Below are 18336 nucleotides of genomic sequence, written 5' to 3'. Positions count from 1 at the left end.
TTTTCAAGAGGGATGAGTGTTTAGCAGGAGAAGGAAGGAGCCCTAGAAACTCCCTCCTTGCCTTGGGCTGCCCAGCCTGCACATGGCCACCGGCCCTGCTTTGCAGAGGGTGCCTCCTTTGTCGAGGTCATCCTCCTCCCCTTTATTTTTTATTTATCTTTTTCGATCAGTATTTATTGAGCACTTATTCCCCTTTATTTTTATTTTAAAAATATTTTCTCCTTCGGCCATGCCACGCAGCATGCGGGATCTTAGTTTCTCGACTAGGGATTGAACCTGCGCCCCTTGCAGTGGAAGCGCGGAGCTTTAACCACTGGACCGCCAGGGAAGTCCCCTCCTCCCCTTTTTAAAAGGTCTCCAGAGAACACCCTAACTCCTGGCCTAAGCCGGGTGCCTGGGGGCCCCCAGTTCCAGATGCTGCTGGTGCCCACCTCCCGGAGAGTCGAGGAGCCTCCCAGGCTGCAAGTGTCACCCCCATCCATCTCTGTAGGGCTGCTTTCAGAGGAGACTCAGTCTCACTACCTACCCCTTCCTGGGCCTTCCAGAGCAGTGGCTTCTAAACTATTCTGCAGAGGAATCCCCCAGGCACCGTGCATGCCAAGGAGTCCCATTCAGGAGGCCAGGGGCCAGGTAGGTGCACACATTTGCATGCTGCTGGTAGTCCAGGAAGCACAGAGCTAGAGAAATTCGGGGTGGTTCTCCAGGGACTCAGCCCCACGCCCTTCACAGGCCAAGCCTGTACCTCCCCAGCTGTGCAGCCTTGGGCACTCCGCTCCCCTTCTCTCCGATAAAAATGCCTGCCCAGCCTGCCTCCGGGGAAGAGAGAAGATGACCATGAAGATCTGGGCCCCACAAGGCCCTGAAAAGTTACCCAAAGTCTCCAGTCCTTGGCCTGGAGACCCAAGGCTGGAAGTCAGAAATGGCTGCAGGATGGGATGAGGGTGAGAGCAGATGAGGCGGAAGATGGAAGAGGGCGGGTCACCCACATCCAGTCCCACCACAAACTTAAAGCAGAGATGGTCAGCCCTGAAGAGTCTTCAAGATCATCACAGGCAACCTCCCCATGGTACAGATGAGAAAACTCAGCCCAGAGAGGTTGAAGCACTTGCCCAAGGTCACATAGTAAATGAATGGCAGGGCTGGGACTAGAGCCCAGGACTTTCCCTGCTGCACCCCTAGATCTGGACACAGGTGGGGGATAGGCCCCCCACCAGCTCCTTCCTCCCCCCTTTCCTTACCCCCCCCCCCACAGACTGGGACAGGACAGAGGGCAGGGCAGAGCCCAGCCAGCTACTCTGCCTCCTCACACCTCCTGCCTTCAGCTGCTCTCAGTCTAAGTTTGGGTTGACCTGCCAGGAACGGGCAGCCTGCTCTCTGCCCTCCTTGCCCTGAACCTGGCTTCCCAGGAGGGCCAAGGAGGGGTGGAGTGGCAAGACTGCCACCTCCAGTGCTTAGCCTCTGGCCCCCTCCCCCTCCCCCCTGCCCTGCCGCATGCTGCGAAAGCACCTACCTGGGCAGCTGGAGGTGTGGGCGCCCTGGGCAGGGCCAAACAACTGGGGCAGGTCCTGGGCTGAGGACCGTCCTGCCTTCCCAGGGCTTGAGCCCATGGTGGCCTTTTATGGGACAGAGAGGTGTGCTGTGAGGGATTAGGGGTGGAGCCTGGTGTATCCGTTCCGTATCTGAGAAATGCACCCCTCCCCTCCCCCCTCCCCCCTCCCCCTTCCCCCCTCCCCTTCCCCCTCCCCTCCTCCCTCCCCCTCCCCCTCCCCCTCCTCCCTCCCCCCTCCCCCTTCCTCCCCCCCATCCCATCCCATGCCGAGTGCCCCTGCCAGGCACTGGAAGCCGCAGCTGAGGCTGGAGCTGATTCCCAGACAGCTTCTCCCCTGGCTGAGGCCCTGGCCCCTTACAAACAGCACAGAAGCCCCAGCCAGCCAGGCCCGGGCTTCCTGGGGGGCTGGTCAGGGCCTAGAGGAGTGAGGCCCATTTGGGACACACACACGCTCCCCAGCTCCCTGCGGTCCTGTCTTGGGGGGGACTCAGACCTTTGCATCAGGAGCCAGACAGATATGACAATTCCCACATACTCTGGGAGCTTGAACAAGTTACGCCATCTCTGGGCCCAGTTTCTTCACTCTAAGATAGAAATAATAATACTCACTTCATAGGATTGACCCAGGACCTAGCACATAGCTACTCAATCACTATTGAAGGAATGAATGAATGAATGAATAGAAAGATGACTAGGTTGGGAGGGGTCTGGAGACCCATCCTTAGCAACTTTATTTCTTCAACATCTCACCCTGCTTGATCCAAACGTGCCAAAGTCTGTCCCCATTTCCCAGCTCCATCCATAAATGTCCCCCACGTCCTCTCGTGGTCAGGCTGTGACTCCCTCTTGCTCTGGCTGGTTGCCTCCCAAGAGCCCCTGTGCCCAGGGGGTTTCCCTGAGGGCGGCTGGCTTAGGAGTGACACATGACCTGGCTCTGGCCGATGAAGCAGGAGGGGAGGTCTTCTGGGAGGCTGCAGGGAGGGAGTTCCTGGCTCCCAAGAGAAAGATACTAGAGGAAATGGCCCCTTTCTGCCTCTGGATATTGTCATGTCCACTGGTGACATAGGAACTCGTGCAGCCTTCTTGTGGCCATGAGGGGAACTGGCCAGAGGACAAAGCCAATGATGGGGATCGTACAGCAGAGGGTTCCTGAACTGCTGGTCATACCACACCAACTGCCCACCTGCCTCTGGACTTCTCTCTGTGTGAGATAATGAAGGTCCTCATTTGTAAAGCCAATTTGAGTTGGGGTTTTGTTACTCACAGCTAAACGTGTCCTGCCTGATGTTCTCTCCAGCCCCTACCTGCATCATTCCCAGCACTAGTCAGCAGATGTGCCCAGTCCTGGGCTTTGTTATAAGGACCCTGAGATGAGCCAGACTCCGTGCCTCCCCTGGGGAAGCTCATAGTTGTGAAGGGAGAGCCTGGCAGGTAATTATCAATAGATGGTTGCAAGCTTGTGAGCAGAGGCTGAGGGTATCTGGGGAGGGACAGACTAACTGTCCTGGGCAGTTAGAGAAGGGTTATGGGATATGGGTTTTGAAGGATGCCTAGGGGTTTTACAGACAGACAAAAAGAATGTGTTCCAGGCAGAGCTAACAAGGTCAATGAAGGGGTACCACTTTGCTTAGAGAACATTGGTGAAGCTCAAGTTAGGTCCATTGAGGAGTGGTGAGCAGGGGCTGAGTGTCTCGCCCAGGAATCTGTGTATCCTGGGGAGCCAACAAAAGTTTTATGCAATATGTACATTTTGGATTAGAAGAGCCTGGGTGTTCAGGAGTGAAGTGACAAGGATCTTACCCGGGTGGGAACAGAGGGGAGAAATGGGGGAACTGGTGAAAGAGGTATTGTAGAGGCCCAATCCTGGGCCTTGGTGACTGAAGGAGAGAGTGAGGGTGAAGGGGGAGGGGAACGTGATGGCCAGATTCCTGGTATATGAGGGAGAAGGGGGAGGTTGTATAAATCTTGGAGCAGGGGGCTGTGGTAGCCAGTCTCCAGGATGGCCCCCAACGATCCTGCGTCCTGATATTCACGTCACTGTGTAGTCCCCACCTACACTGTACCAGGACTGGCCTACGTGACCAGTAGAATATGCAGAAAGAATGATTTGTGACTCCCAAAACTGGATCATAAAAGACATCATAACTTCTGCCTTACCCTCTCTTCCATCACCAGCTCTGGGGGAAAAGCCAGCTGGCACATTTTGGGTACATTCAAGCAGCCTCATGGAGAGACCTTTGTGCTACAGGATGGAGCCCTCTGCCAACAGTCAGCAAGGCACTGGGCTCTCCCACCAACAGCCGTTATGAGTGGGAAATGGAAACAGACCCTCCGGCCCCAGTCAAACCTTCAGATGACACCTTGGCTATAACCTCAAGAGGGGCCTTGAGCAGAACCACACTGTGAAGTTGCTCCCAAATTTCTGACCCACAAAAACTGTGAGATGATAAATATTTGTTATTTTAAGCTGCTAGATCTGGGAGTAATTTGTTATACAGCAATAGATAATATTGGGACCTAAACCATCAAGATCTTATTTTCCTACCTGTCCTTCCTGGAGTGCGGGAAGACTATTATTGTCATTGGGCGAGGCACTCCTCAGCCCACATGGTCCACGCCTTCATCCACCTCTCTTTACAGCTTACAGAGGATTTTTCCACGAGCAAACCTTTCACTGTTGCAACCAACCCCAGGAGGTAGTTATAATCCCTGTTTTACAGAGGGGGAAACTGAGGCTCAGAGAGTTGGAGTGACTTGCTGAAGATTATACAGGTTGTCAGCGGCGGGGCCTGGACCAGAACCAGGTCTGTTCCCAGGCTCTGAGAGGATCCACATCCTACCTGATGTACAACAAAGAATGTTGCCCGCCATCCAGTTCTTCAAGGATCAAGTCATTAGCCACTGCAGTCACTGACCTACAGTGCACCCCAAAAGGAATTCAACACCAAGAACAGGATGAGGCACTCTGTGCTTTGAAAAAACAGGCCCCTTAGATAGTTAGATACATCTCAGGAAGAATTTTAATGGACCCAGATTCTTGTACCTTCCCATACATAGAAAAAGCACTAAAATCATTAACTGAGATATCTGTTTCTTGTGACTAGCAGTGACCTTTTACCCAAAGGTATACTTGATTGCATGTATTCTGCAGCCAGAATCCTATATACATGTGTCCTGGCTTCTTCCCCACTACCCCTTCGGAGCAGTCTCCTCAGAACTACGGAGAGGCTGTCTCCCGGGCTATGGTCTTCAGTAAGCCCCCTGAATAAAAACTGAAACTTAACAACTCTTAGGTTGTGTGTTTTTCTTTTGGTCAACAGTGAGCACACAGTAGGTCCTCAGCACAGCCTGGGACCTGACTGGCCAGGTGAAAAGGCTGGAGAGCCCAGCCACAGGAGCCTGCGCTGAGGGAGCTGCTCCAGCCTCCCAGGACATTTCCAGGATGGTGGCTCTATCAGTGGTGGCCCTGGCATTGACAATGATCTTGGAAGGCCTGCCTGGGTCAGATGGCACCCCCTGTATTATTAGGTGGCTCTTCAAGGAACCCAGCTTCCTCTCCTTTCTGAGACTCAGCTCCAGGCCTAGGAGCCCTTGAGGCCAGGGACTGAGGGGCGGGTCGCATCCTCTGAGAACCGCATGAGCAATGAAGGAGTCAGGGAGGGATCCCAGGAGCATCCTTAGCTGGGGCTGAAGGAAGCTGGCACTGCATCCCTTGCCTTGGCCTCAAGTTCCACATTTCATCACAGAGCCCTTTATGCTACACCAGATGGGGGGGCCACGAAGAAAGAACCCTCAAGGGACTTGCGGGTACACAGGGAGACAGGCAGACACCCGGCAGCCTGCCGGGCAGGACAGGAGGTGCTGTGGGTTGTATGAGAGGCCCTGGAGTGGGAGAAGCAGGGTGGACCCGACACCAACTCGTCAGTACTTCCAACCCACAGGCCAGTGCGGGGAGGGCTCCGTGCTTGCCTCTGCCAGGGGACATGAAGGGCTTGGTCTCAGCACTGCCCTTCTGGAAAGTCTGCTCCACTGTTCCCAACATCTCCATATATCCCACTGGTCCTCCTGATAATGGCTGTTACTCACAGTGGGGCTTCTCTCCAGCCTCACTCTTACTCATTCTGCAGCCAGAAAGCCGGTGAGGCTCCCAGAGTCATCTCATCCCATTTCGTCCAAGCTCTGGCCCCAGGAATAGCCTCTCCCCTTGTGGATAAGGCCCCGCCACCCACGCCCACTGAAGAGCCACTGAACACAGGTGAGGGTGCTTTGTGGAAAACAGCCCTAAGTAGATTTAGCAAATAAAAATACAGGCTACTCAGTTAAATGTGAATTTCAGGTAAACAATAAATAATCTTTAGTATATCACAAATATTACAAGGGACTTACTTATACTTAAAAATTATTCATGATTTATCTGAAATTCAGTTTAACTGGGTATCCTGTATTTTACCTGGTAACTCTAGTACTAAGCCTCTGAAGTCACTGCTGTTTCCACCTCCACCTGGGAGTGGCTTTGGGCCTCAGAAATCTTAAGTTAATGGACCCTTACCGGGCTCTGACTCACTGCCAAACACCCTGCTAAATTCGAAGGCCCTGAAGACAAACTGGGCAGGATCCCTTCTCTCAAGTAGGGAAAGGAGACATGCAACCAAATAAATTGTAAAGTACTGGGTATCAGGGAGGCACTCAGCTGCCAGCAACAGAAAACCCAATCAACAATGGCTTAAATGAAGAAGGCTTTGTTTCTCACACAAAACAAGAAGTCCAAGTATGTCTGCTGCTAGCTTTGGCTCAGCAGTTCAATAGTATCAGAACCAAGATTTCTGTAATGTCCTTGACTTTTCCCTCATGGTCTCAAGATGGCTGCCATGGCTCCAGCTATCATATCTGTGTTCAAGATGGAATAAAGAGTGGAAGGCAAAGGTTTTCCAACCCTGCCTGCTGCAATAGATTTATATTCATGTCTTATTGGGCAGTATTGGGTCATATGGCCACCTCTAACTGCAAGAGAGGCTGGAAAAGTAGACCATAGGATTATCATAATCAGATTAGATCCATCCCAATGTACTGCTGGGGCTGAGACCACTGTTTCCCCAAAGGAAGATGAGGGGAGAGGGCATTGGGCAGGCCCCACTGGTCTGCCATGTGTTCCAACAGAGGTTTGTACTAAGTGCTAAGGGAACACCCAAGGATGTAGTGACATGCTCTACCAGAGGGGTGGTAGTCAGGGAAGGCTTCACGGAGGAGGTGGCTTTTGAGCTGAGACTTGTGGGATCACTGGGCATTTGCCAGGAGGAGAAGGGAATTCCAGGCAGGGAGGACAGTGCAAATAACTGCAAGATAGGCACAGTGACTGCTGCAGCCAGGGGTGGATGGAGCTCTCAGTGAGGCCATCCTGAAGGGCCTTGATGGCCATACTAAGAAGTTTGTGCTTTACCCCAAGAACAGTTTTCTCTCATCTTACTCAATGTCTCAGCGGCATTTGGCCCCTTTGAATGCCCCTCCACTCTCGCCTTCTGTGGCTTGTGACCCTCTGGTGCTCTTTTCCTCATCTCCTGCTCAGGGTCCTTTGTGAACTCCTGCTCCTCTACCTGGCCAGCCAGGGTCCTCGGTTTAAACGCCCCACTGAATCATGTTCCTTTACCCCAGAGCACTTGCCGCGGTTGGTAATTAGATACTCATTTGTGTGGCTGTGTGATTACTGGCTTTCTCCCCTCCAGCCTGTAAGCTGATCCTGTGCACCCACACCTGGCACAGAGCAGACCCTTCCTGAACATCTGTTGAATGAGCTGATGAACAAAGGCAATGTGTGTGATGGCGGGGGGTGGGGGGGGGAGGGGGGAGGGGGACGGCATCAAAGGGGTGTGAGCTGGGTAGAGCTGTGGCTTGTTTCCTTGTGTTCCGGTCACTCCGTTGGTCACTGATCAGAGGGGACAGGAATGGGGGATGGGTACAGGCAGGCTGGAAAGGGGAGACCAGATAGGATGCTTTCAGGTCTTTGGTTCTGCCTCTGAGGACCCCAGACCAGTACGGGTGGGCCCCCATTGAGGCAAAAAGAGATCTGATTCCCACCTGGTGTTTCTCATCTCTGGGCACCTGGCTTCTTCCTTGCAGGAAGAGGATGGTAACATGCAGCCGCCCCCTCCCCAGCCAGCTTGGGGCAAAGGCGGCCGAGAAAGGGACAGCATGGTTTTTGAGTGGGCCTTCTTCCTGTGTACACAGCTTTCTCATTGCACCGGCTGGTCCAGGGTGGGGCCCACTCTCCATCCTCAAGACCCAGCAATTCCCAGCAAAGCCCTGAACAAGGGACCAGAGCCTGAAGAAGGGTGGCACCTTGCAGCTGTGTTTCCTTCCGAGCAGTGATCCAGACCCCTGGAAAGGTGAGGTCTGTTGACACCACTGCCCCCATCACCTACCACCCTCCCAGAGCCCTCAGGGAGGTACAGCCCGCAAAGAATGACTCGGGTGTCGTTGTCCGAGCGGGGGGTCGGAAAAGAATTTCCAGGCACAAGGCAGAATGTAAGGAAGATAGAGTTTATTAAAGAGAAGGGTCGCTGCAAGAACAGCGGGCCGACTTCCTGGTAGCCAGGGAAAGTCGACAGTGAGCATGGGTTGCTGGTCTGTTTTTATAGCCAGGGAACCTGCAAGTCATCTGCTGACTGGGCAGAGTATGTATACTTTCAGTGTGCTGAGCGGGAGAAAAACACGGCAAATGTCTTTCCTTATATGGGATGGGAAAGGGACAGGACATGCTGCTTGGGGGGGCTCTGGGACATTGCAATGGTCACATTGTGATAGAGTGATAGGAGTCCTGTAAATCTTTGTTCCAGCAATATTCGCCCCTTGAGTTTATCTTGTTCTTTGTCCTTGGAGCACACCACATCGGGTGTAGGGCGGGGAGGGAGGAGAGGAGAGACAAGGCTGGCTCTAGGTGTAGTTCACACAGTAGGGAACAGACAGAAGCTGAGCAGTGGGGAGAAATGCCCATTATGTGGACGAGGCCCAGGTAGACTGTGATCTGCCCCAATTCTGCCCAAATTCTCAGAGAGTTAATGGTCTTCAGGACCCTGCAGCACCTCACATTCAGCCTCCACAGCACCCCTTGTCTGCTCACCTCGGTGACGGGTCCACACCGTCTCCCAAGGCAGCCTGTTCATCCTCAGCTGGGCCCCCCTGGCCGCTGTACCAGCCCACGCAGCTCCCAGAGCGGGCTCCGCGGTGGGCAACATGACCTTCGTTCTGCAGTTGGGTGACCTGAACTGGGAGGCCAAGGTCACACAGTGAAGCCGGCCTCCTGAGGACCATGCCGGTGCCCCCCACACCCGAGAGCAGGCAGCACCCCCGTGGTCCCTCCCTCTCCAGAGCTCAGCCCCGCCTGGTCAGCCCCCTCCTCCACCTCTCCCAACAGAAGACACACACACACACGCACACGCACGCACACACACACGCACACACGCACGCATGCACGCACGCACGCGCGCGCACACACACACACACTTCCAGCACCAAGTTCTGCTGCAGAAGGAGCAGACACCCTGGCGGACCTTTCTGGTTCTCCCTGTCCTGTACTAGAAGCTGGCCCTTTGCCTTCCACAGGCTTGCGAGGAACCTTCTGGGCTTCTCCCCAGGACTTTTCCTTTTGTCTCTCTGTGTCCCCATCTGGGCGCAGCCCTATCCTCTCTAAGGGGGAGCACAGCTCGGCTCTCACTGCAGAGGACGGGTGAGACCAGGAGGGGCCGGCGGACCCGCAAGAGAGGCTCAGCAGGCTGGGCTCCAGCCAGGAATTGTGTCCCCAGCTGATGACGACACTCCCAGCGCCGCCACGTTGCAGCCGAGAGGACCCCGGCCGTACCCAGAGGGCTGGCACAGAGGTTAGAACCCAGAGCTTTGGCATCTGCCTCCTGGGTTCAATCCTCGCTTCTTAATTGTATGACTTTTGATGATTTACTTTGCTTCTCTGCGTGTCGGTTTTACTATATGACAACAGCGATGAGAGTCATTCCTACCTCATAGGAGCGTTGCAATGATTAAACGAGTTACTACATTTATCCAGCAAATATTTGTTGAGTGCCTGCCGTGTGCCAGGACTGGGAGAACAAGAACCGTTCTGGGCACGGGGGATAACGTTGGGAATAAAACCAAGGCTCTGATCTCATGGAACTTAATTTTTTTTTTTTTTTTTTTTGGCCATGTTGCACGGCTTACGGGATCTTAGTTCCCCGACCAGAGATGGAACCCATGCCCTTGGCAGTGAAAGCACGGAGTCCTAACCACCGGACCGCCAGGGAAGTCCCTCATGGAACTTTATATATATATGTTGTGAAGGGGTTCTGTGCGAGGGAGGGGCTCCTGAGGGGGTGGAGGGGAGGGGAGTTCTCTGACAGGGAGGGGGAGCGAGGTTCTGTGAGGGGAAGGGGGAGAGTGGGCTCCATGCAGGGGAGGGGTTCATGGAGGAATCCGGCCCCCCACCCCATTCACACGCATACATGCATGTACACAAATGCACACAGAAACACGCGTACATGCACACGCATGCCTGCACATACACACACACAGAGCTCTGAGAAGACCCAGGCCCCTTCTGCCACATCCAGCAGGCATTTCGGCCACCCTCTCTGCAAGCCCCCTTCCTGGCTGTGAGCAGGGCAGGATCAGTGGGCTGAAGACCTGGGTGCTCAGCAAGACTCTGCTTTTACTGGCCAAGTGGCTTCCTTCCCAGAGCCTCGATATGCTCATCCATAAAATGGGAGCGAGAGTCCCTGCCTCCCAGTGTGGGGTGCCAGGCTCAGGGACCCTGCAGGGCGGCGGGGGAAAAAGCAGCCAGGTCTCACCGTCCTCTGCCCTCACTCTGACCTAGCTCAGCCTCTCAGGACAGGTGAAGGGGGATGGGCCCGGCTCCCGAAGGCTGGAGAGGGCTGGAACTGTTACCTAATGCCACCCGGAGCCTCCCAGTGCAAGTCGGAACCTGACCCCATCAGACCTTGGTTCTCAGGAAAACTGACCCTCTCCCAGGTGCAGAAGCCACCAGAAGGGCCTGGCACCCTTGAGAAGGGAGGGGTCCAGGCCCTACGGAGAGGCCGGGCTTCTTCCATCAGGACTTGGGACTGCAGCATGAAGGCTTAAGGCTAGACTCCAAGCAGAGAGTTCCACCTCAAACATCCCAGAGGGCTGGCTGAACACCAAGGGGGACTGAGCCACCCTGGCTGGAGAGGCCTGGGTGGAGGCCAACGCAGGGCAGGGCAGGGCAGGACCCGGGCAGTTCTCACTCATGGGAGAAAGTCTCTGGGGGTGAATGGGATGCTGGGGTGTGGAATTTGCCTCTACTCCCTGTGCAGCCCTGGGAAAGGCTTCTTTCCTCTCAGGACCAGAGGGGATCTAAGGGCCTTTTCCGCACAGCCATCAGTGCCCCTAGGCCGAACCAGCCTGGGAAAGGACCTTTTCCACTGGAGAAATGTCTAATAGGCAGTGTCGCCCGCACCTTCAAACTTACCCACCTGCTCCCACGTTGAACACACACACGATGCATCTACCTTCCACCTGCCCAAGCCGCCATGCTCATACACACACTCAATTGCTCCTCCGCCCATCCCTGGGCTCCTCCAGGGAAGGAAGAGTGACGGGGAGGGGATGCTGTTACTGGGGCCTACCGCCCTCTCCCACAGGCCCCAGGGGAGGCCCTGGTCTCTCCTGTCCCTCCTCACATCCCAGATAAGGAGAAGGGATACTAGATTAGCAGGATTTGACACTTGCAGTTGTGGCCAGCTGATTTCTCTTACAGCTGGGGACCAGGAGGGACGTGGGCTCAGGGCTGTCCCAGCAGCCACGGCCAAGATGGCGGAGAGTTTGCCTCACCCTGGCAGAGCCCTCAGGAAGTGAGGGCTGAAAAACCCTCCTTTTCTCCATCTGCCCACTTCCTCAGACAGCGGAGAGGGGAAGAACGTGGGGCAGGTGGGATCTGGGGAGTGGGACACCTGGGCTCCATCCTTCCACGTGGGGAGTTTGGCTCTGCCCTACCTCACCTGGAATGGCAGGTAACACTTCTGTGCACCTGGAGCCCTGGGCGTTAACAGAAGAGGGACCACACCTGGGAGTGGAGAACAACAAAGGACAGACAAGAAGGCTCAGGGGTTTTAGATTTCTACTCTGGCAGCCGCAGGAATGCCCTGACGGCGTGGGGGGGTGGCATGGGGGAGGGGCTGGCCCATCACATGGCCAGGGAGATCCAGAGAGCCGGCTTCGGCAGAGAGCTCAGGCACGTGGAAGGGCCAGCTCTGCCCATCCCTGAATGTCCTCCTCCAGCCCCGTGAGCCCTGGGTACACGAGGAAAGCAGGGGCAGCCCCAGGGGAGAAGCCCGGCTTCCACCATGTGAATTTGTGCAGCTCCCTTCAGACCCTGCAGAGTAACCCAAGCAGGGAAACCCACAGAGGTCTCCACCGCCCACAGGATCCAGTCCAGACGCCTTAGGCCGGGCCTCAGGGCCCTTCTCACCCTGGCCACCACGGCCTCTCCACATCGATCTCTCGGCGCTGGCCCCATGGGCCCTTCCATACCACACTTTCTGGGCTGGCCCAGTATCTTGGCCCAGGCTGTCCTCTCCTCCTGGAATGCCCTTCTCCACGTTCTCTTCTGGGGAGGCCTGCCCTCCAGGCCAGGTTCGGGGATCACCTCCTCTGGGACACCTTCCCTGGGTGCTGTAGGGCTGGCTGCTCCCTTGTTTGTGCTCTGCAGGGGGTGAGCAGATGCCTCTCCCAGAGCTGGGGCCTCCCGGGGTTACCGTGGTTTCTGTCTCCCTCATCAGACCTCGATGGGAGGGGACCGTGGTCCTCTTTGTGCCCCAGCCCCTGGGATGAGGCCCAGGATGTAGCAGATGCTCAGTAACTATTTGAAGGGAATGAATGAATGAATGAATGAATGAAAGAAATGAATGAGTGAGGGTGGGCACTGTGAAGGCTCAGGCTCCCAGGATCTATGGCCCCTGACAATGAGCTCTCTGTGGGCCAGGTGGACAGGTCATCTGGGCTCAGAGAACCAAGCAGTGAGCATGGGTGTGGCCTCCCCAGCCCAGGCTGCCCACATGCAGATTCCCAGGCCAACAAGCATCGATTGAGCGCGTACTGTGTGCATCACCCCAGGTCATTCTCCCTCATGCTCCGCCCTTCCCACCTGGCCCTCTGCTCTTGTCCCTCTGTCTGCCTGGAATGCTTGCACCCTGATCCTCTCATGGCTGCTCCTTGGATTCCATCAAGTCTCAGCAGAAAAGTCACCTCCTCCAGGAGGCCTTCCTTGATCTAAGGTTACCCCTCTCTATGCCTCATTGTCCTGTCTTAATGCTCTGCACCACCCTATCACTAGCTACTATTTTCTGTTTATTTTTCTGTTTGCTAATTGTCTTTCTCTCCCTCCCTGACCCTGACACACAGATTATTAAACTCTTTGAAGGCAGGCGTTTGGCCACCTTGCTCTCTGCTGCATCCCCACACCTGGAATAGAGCCTGGCACCTAGTAGGTACTCAGTAGATGTTCAGTGAATGAGTGAACGCAGACTTTGGGGATGAGGGCCCAAGCCAGACAGTTCCCGTTTTCATGGAGTCTGAGGTGCAATACACAGGCACCTGCTTGGAGAAGGCCACCTGAATTGATGCAATTTGCCAGTTGATAAAAGCCTTTTCCCCACCCCTCGAAGCTGCATTCACATCACGTCAGGTGCCTCTGACAACCTCCCTGAAGATAGGGATGACTGTTTCCACTTGGCAGGTGAGGGAAGGAAGCTCAGGTGAGGATGCGTGCCTTGCCCCCAGGTCAAGCACTAGAAAGAAGCATGGTTTGAACCCCCTTCCCTCTTTATTACCTATATAATCTCCCTGTGTGGTGCAGGCAATTCTCCCTGAGCTCAGGGACGGCAGGTGACTTGCCCAAGGCCTCATAGCCAGGAGAGGCTGCTGGAGCCTGGAGGCCCCCCCCTCTGTTTCTGATCAGAGCTCCTTCCTCGGGCTCAATTTACAATTTCAGCTCTCCCTTCCCTCTCCCTGGGGCCCGGGGCTGAAGTCTATATTCTCCAGAATCTGGGTTCTAGCACCATCTCTTTCCAAGGCCTCAAGCCGTCTCTGCCTCGTGACCTCGTGACTGCAAAATCACACGGCCCTAAATGGCACATCCACTTGCACCCCTGCCCGCAGACCACCTCCCTCTTCCGGCCTCCCTGTTTCCGGCAGGGACTCAGTCACCTGAGTTCAAAATGTCATTTCTCTTCTACTCACCTCACCCCGTTCCTTGCCACTGAATGAGAACAGGATGCTGTGCAACTGACCACGTTGTTGGTGGAGAGACGGCGAGGGGCGGGGGCGGGGAGCCCGCGTACGGGCGGAGGAGCCGGCTGTGAGGAGCTCCTGGGATTCTGCGCTCTTCGGCAGAGAGCCGAATGCAGCCGAATGTGCTGAACAAAGCCATCTGGGGAGACACCCTTGCCCGTATTAGCTTCCTAGGGCCGCTGTAACAAAATGCCCCAAGCTGGGTGGCTTCAAACCACAGACGTTTATTCTTTCACAGTTCTGGAGACTGGAAGTCCAAAATCAAGGTGTCCAGGGGGCCATGCTTCCCCTGAATGCTCTAGGAAGGAGCACTTTCTTCCATCTTCTCAGCTTCTGGTGGCTTCCAGTGATCTTTGGCGCCCCTTGGCTGATAGACAGACACACCCACCCCATCTCTGCCTGCGTCTTCACACGGCTGTCTTCTCCCTGTGGGTCTCTGTGTCCCTGTGTCTTTACGTGGCCTTCTTATAAGGACACCAGTCGTTGGGTTTAGGACCCGCCTGAATCCAGTATGGCCTCATCTTAACTAATTACATCTGCAAAGACCCTATTTCCAAATGATGTCACATTCACAGGTACCGGGGTTAGGACTTCAACATATTTTGGTGGGGAGGACACATTACAACCCACGACCCTAACCAAAGGGTGCACGACGGAGTGGGAGGCCCTGGGGATGACCGAAGCTGGGCCAGGAGGCTGTCGCTCCAACGGGGTAGGGGCCGAGGTGTGAGCCCTGGGGAGGGGCGATCGCTCTCGGAGCTGCGCTCCGGGGTGCAGCGCAGGCGGTGGGCTCGCTGCTGTGGCCGCGTGTGTGGGTGCTGTGGGGTGCCACCTTGCTGGGGGCTTTCCTCGTCACCCTGACCCGCTTCTTCCCGGGTGAGGCCCGGCGAGGCCTGGCCACTGCAGAGGGTAAGGGGGCAAGGGGCTGCGCTGGGGTTTGTGGGGGGGGAGCGTTTCTCCTGTGCCCTAAAAGCCTCCCCCGAAATCTCCCTTCAGGAGGCTGAGTGTACGGGGGTGTGGTCCCGGCGAGGGGAGCTAGAGGTGGGGATGGTAAGCTTTTTTTTTTTTTTTGCGGCTTGCGGGATCTTAGCCCCCCAACCAGGGATCAAACCCAGGCCTGTGGCAGTGTAAGCACCAAGTCCTAACCACTGGACCGCCAAGGAGTTCTCTAGAGGTGCGGATGGGATTGCAGGAGAGGTGGAGGTCCGTCCCGTCCAGCCCTGGTAGGGGCGGGTGGGGACTCTCTGCTCTCCTCTCCCCAGGAGACCCCAGGCTGCAGCTGAGGCTGGGAAGGGGTCCTGCGTGTCCTGCCTCCAGGGCCTGGCCCAGCCTGATGGGAGAAGGGGTCTCACCTGCTCTTCTGAGCGCCTGATCTCTCCGGAGAGGTGCCACCGTCCTGGAGGGGTTCGGAGAGCTCTCGTACACCGAGGCCACCCCGCCTCGGCAGGAGAGTCTGATTGAAGGGGGCTTCAGGACACCCTGTGAGGACCGAGACGCCATGCCACCACTCCTGGCGTCAGCACAGCCGAGTGGGCTCAGCTGGGCCAGATGAGAGCCCCTGCCTGGGCCTGCTTGTGATCTCAGCTGCCCACCAGCCCACTCCTCCACCCACCGACCAGAACAGCGGAGCAAACAGGCGTTAGGAGACCCGGGTTCTGTGCTGGCTCCGTCATGGATTCACTGGGTGTCCTTAGCCAAGTAACTTCCCCTCTCTGGGGCTCACGTTCCCAAGTGCAATGTGAGGGCTGGACTCAGGATCTTTTCCAGGGTTACCTCAATGTCGGAGGAGCCGAATCCACAGGAATGGCTTTGATGGTGGAATTCCGGGCAGCGTGTGATGGGCGCTTGGAAGGGAGGTTCAGCCCACTGGGCTTTTCCTGTTGCCCTGCTCACCACCCATGCCTGCTCCTAAAGATTTCACTCATCTCCAGAAGCTTCCTGCCAGCTGTCTGGTCACCTCACGTAGTGCCAGCAGCACAGTCTGTTTGGGGAAAGCAGGAGGGTGGTAGGAGATGAGATTGGGGAGGGAGGCTAGGGTCACGTCGGGTGAGGTCGAGGAGGGGGGGTTAGGGGTTCCCACCCAAGGGCTTGCCTTGCTCTGTGACGTGTCAGGTGCACATGCATGTCTGTACAGCATGTACTGGGGCACAGACCAGCCTATGCGTGATTTTGTGCATGTACGGGTGCGAATACACATAGGTGTGTGGCTTAACCACATATGTGTGCATTTTTGTGGGTGGGTACCTACCTATTTGAACTTGAATTTATGTGGGTAAGGGCCCAGGTTTGTGAGTTCAGTGTCGTGTCTGTGTTTACATGTGCCTGTGTTGGTATGTGTGTGTGTTTGTGTGTGTGCGTATTTGTGTGGGCCCTCTGTGTCCCAACTGCCCCGGGCCCTGGGAAGGCCTGAGCTGTCCCAGTGTCACCTCTACGGGTAGCCCACCTGACCCTTGGCTCCGGGGGTGCTGAAGCCAGGCCCCCAGGAGGAGGAGTTCCATTAAGGAAGCAGCCTTGGGATGTGACTTGGACAGGTAACCTTTCTTGGGGAGGGGCTCCAGGCTCAAAACAGAGCCAGATCCCGGGTGGCCTGGGATCTGGAGACGGTGTGGAGGCGCCTCAGGAGCCGAGCTTTGGGTCCAGGTGGGGGGACGCGGCTCCCGCAGCTGGCGGTTGTCCAGGCACAGATGGGCAGAGCAGAGGCCAGGGAGTATCCTGGGATGCAGACTAGGGGAGGTGCCCCTGCAGGTCTCAGGAGTCCAAGGTCCAGTACCCAACTCCGAGGCCAGCTCTGCCCTTCCCCAGTCCCCTCATTGCACGCTTGGGGGAACCTCATCCTACGGGACTGTCCTGCCTCCACCCCTACCCGGGGCCCTCCCCCATCCCACCACCTGAGGGCGAGCAGGCACCTTCAGGCAGGGCAGGAGCTCTGGACTTCGGATGGGAGAGCTGTGCACACGCTCTCAGCTCGGCCACACGCTTGGTGTGACCCCGGAAAGTCACTTTGTGTCTTAGGCTCCGTTTCTGCCTGTCCCACCCCTCGGCCAGGGCCTCAGGACGGGCTCCCATCACGTCCAGCTCTTTCCTACCTGCCCTCCCAGCCTCCGGGCTCACATCTCCGCCCTGCGCCCTCCCTGCTTCGGCTCACACTGTCACCCCCCGTCCTCCGGGCCCTGCCCTTGCTGGTTAACCCTCCTGCTCCCGGAAGTCTCCTCTCTGACACCCTCACCGCAAGCTGGGCTCACCTCACCTCTGCACCCGGCTCCTCTCTCTCTCTCCATAGAGCACGTCTCCCTCAATGGGCTGTGAGTGCGCTGAAGGCTTGGCTATTTCTTCTCCATCTTCTCGTCCCCAGAGCCAAGCACAGGCCTGGAACTCAGCAGCTGCTCACAAAGCATTTGTTCAACGGAAGAATGAAGGAGCAGGCGTGTGAAGGAGGGAGGCCTCGCAGGGCAGGGCGTCCATGCCTCTCAAGGCCCTTAACTTGAGTCGCGGTTAATCACAAAGCTGGTTCCCTCCCGGGAGGGGCCTCCTCAGAGGACGGGAGCCATCCCTCTTCCTCCTGTACCCCCAGCGCCGGCCCCAGGGAAGGTTTCAGAGGTGGCCAAGGGGCTGCTTCTCTGCTGCCCCCTGCTGACGAAAAAGGGGAAACTGGATGAAGTCTGGAAGCTTCTCTGGCTACAGTGGCTCCCGCCTGGCCTGGGGATAGGAGAGAGGTTTCTGGCGTGCGGGGAATAATGGCCTTCCTTCTGCCAAATGTGCTGTATTCTTCATCCTCCTAACAACAGCCAGTGGTTAGGGTCTTCCTCTTTCCCTCTCTCCAAAGTCACCCCCTCGCCCCCGTGGAAGGGTGTGCGCTGGGCATCCGAGACCGACCCCCAGCTCTCCAGGCTGGTCTGGGCGCCTCCTGGGAGCGCCTGAACAGCGTTGCTGAATTACAGTTCTTTAATCGTCCACTCCCCCCACCCTGAGACTGAGCTCCCCAAGGGCAGGGATCCCAGTTCATTCAATCGCTCAACAGATCTTTACTGCGTGTCAGCCCCGTGTAGGGGGTTCTGTGCCCTCACGGAGCTCACCTTTCCGTTTCCAGGCCCAGCCTGAGGCTTGACACACACTTGGTGTTCGCGGAAGGGGGCACACTGGTGGATCATTCAACAGGCAAGTTGGGGAGGGGTTTGGGAGCCCCTCCAGGTCCTCTCATATGCGTGTTCGGGGGAGAAATGCCCCCTCTGACCTGGCTCCAGGCTGCCTGCTGCGGCCCAAGCAAAGTCCAGGGGAACAGACTAAGGACCAGTCTCAGCGTAGCAGCTGTGGCCGCAGCCCAAGGCAGGCGCTGCTGTCAGCTGCTCTGCCAGACCCATCCTGCCTCCCTGGAACCCCGTTAGGGAAAGCAGGAGTGAAGGAGACGGCTGAACAGAATGACCTCTGAGGGCCCTTCGGCTTTCTACTCGGGATCGCGTGAGGGCCCTGGAGCCTGACCA

The 18336-nt window shown here is 56.5% G+C and overlaps 1 long non-coding RNA gene across 1 annotated transcript; it reads right to left on the bottom strand.

The window, feature by feature from the left end:
- Positions 1-13797: 13797 nt before the first annotated feature.
- On the bottom strand, positions 13798-17884 carry LOC118880637. Its single transcript, XR_005016355.1, has 3 exons — positions 17101-17884; positions 15632-15839; positions 13798-15337 (listed from the first exon to the last, which is right to left on the bottom strand). It is a non-coding gene; the product is annotated as an uncharacterized LOC118880637 (long non-coding RNA).
- Positions 17885-18336: the final 452 nt, after the last annotated feature.

The sequence above is a fragment of the Balaenoptera musculus genome, chromosome 15 (assembly GCF_009873245.2).
Source record: "Balaenoptera musculus isolate JJ_BM4_2016_0621 chromosome 15, mBalMus1.pri.v3, whole genome shotgun sequence".
NCBI classification, from domain to species: Eukaryota; Metazoa; Chordata; class Mammalia; order Artiodactyla; family Balaenopteridae; genus Balaenoptera; species Balaenoptera musculus.
Note: the sequence above shows the minus strand (reverse complement) of the source record. Positions and strands in the feature narration are given on the sequence as shown.